Below are 1,106 nucleotides of genomic sequence, written 5' to 3'. Positions count from 1 at the left end.
AGATACCTGAGTAGTAAGTGAGGTAATAAGATCAAGTTCGAATGATCCAGCCGCTCTCCTATTAGTTCTAGCTCTTCTTGTGGTGTATTGATTATCATTATTGGTGATTCTGTCCAAAAACTCGTAGGCTCCATTGTAAGACTTATCCAAAACAAGTTTCATTAGCTGAAGCATCAACCATCATTCATGTTTGTGCATTTAAACCATTTTAGAATATCTCCATTTGGGTCCAATGCTAAAATCCATGCATAGGACATTTCCTAAGCAAATCTTTGAACCTTTCAAATGCTTCATACAGTGTTTCATCCTGTAGTTGCATGAAGGATGTAATGCCATGTCTCAATTTGGCAATAATATCGGGTGGGTTATATCGCAACAAAAATATTTGACAGAGATCATTCCATGATTCTTCTATTCCAGATGGTAAAGTGTTGAGCCTTGTTCTAGCACAACCTCTTAAAGAATAGGGAAATAGTTTCAGATTTAAAGCATTTTTAGGGACACCTTGCTATCTAAAAGAATCGCAGAGCTCTAAGAAAAGTCTCAAGTGTAATCTGGGATCATTAGTTGGCAAACCACCTGTAACACCCCTTACCCGAGACCGTTGCCGGAGTCGAGCACGAGGAGTTAATTGTCTTAACTTACTAATTTAGATCATAAAAATTTTCTTTTAAAAATGAATTCGCTCACGTTCAATCAATATGTCCCTAAAAAGGACCCTCGAGACCCTAAAACATGCAATGGAAATGGTTCGAGTCCAAATCGGGAACATTAAAAAATTTTCAAATACTTAAATAAATCAAAATATTGTATTCAACTATTCACAATAAAACTGTCCGATTGCGCGACAGTCACGAATTTAATTATAACTCGAGTTAAAAAACTTGAAATTTAGATTTGTAAATTTTTCCCAAAACTAGACTCATATATCTTCTTACCATAAAATTTTAAAAATTTTTGTTTTAGCCAAATAGTACAGTTTATTCATTAAATTCTCCCCTATTTCACTGCTTGATAGTTCTGACCTCTCTTCACTAAAAATTAATTATCTTATTGTACGGGCTTCAGATGGTGCTTCTTCTTATTTCTATTAAAACTAGACTCAC

The 1,106-nt window shown here is 34.5% G+C and overlaps 1 non-coding gene across 1 annotated transcript; it reads left to right on the top strand.

The window, feature by feature from the left end:
• The first annotated feature begins 239 nt into the window (after positions 1 to 239).
• On the top strand, positions 240 to 346 carry LOC128039424 (small nucleolar RNA R71). Its single transcript, XR_008193927.1, has one exon. It is a non-coding gene; the product is annotated as a small nucleolar RNA R71 (small nucleolar RNA).
• Positions 347 to 1,106: the final 760 nt, after the last annotated feature.

The sequence above is a fragment of the Gossypium raimondii genome, chromosome 2 (assembly GCF_025698545.1).
Source record: "Gossypium raimondii isolate GPD5lz chromosome 2, ASM2569854v1, whole genome shotgun sequence".
Taxonomy (NCBI): domain Eukaryota; kingdom Viridiplantae; phylum Streptophyta; class Magnoliopsida; order Malvales; family Malvaceae; genus Gossypium; species Gossypium raimondii.
This window is presented reverse-complemented; position numbering and strand designations above follow the sequence as displayed.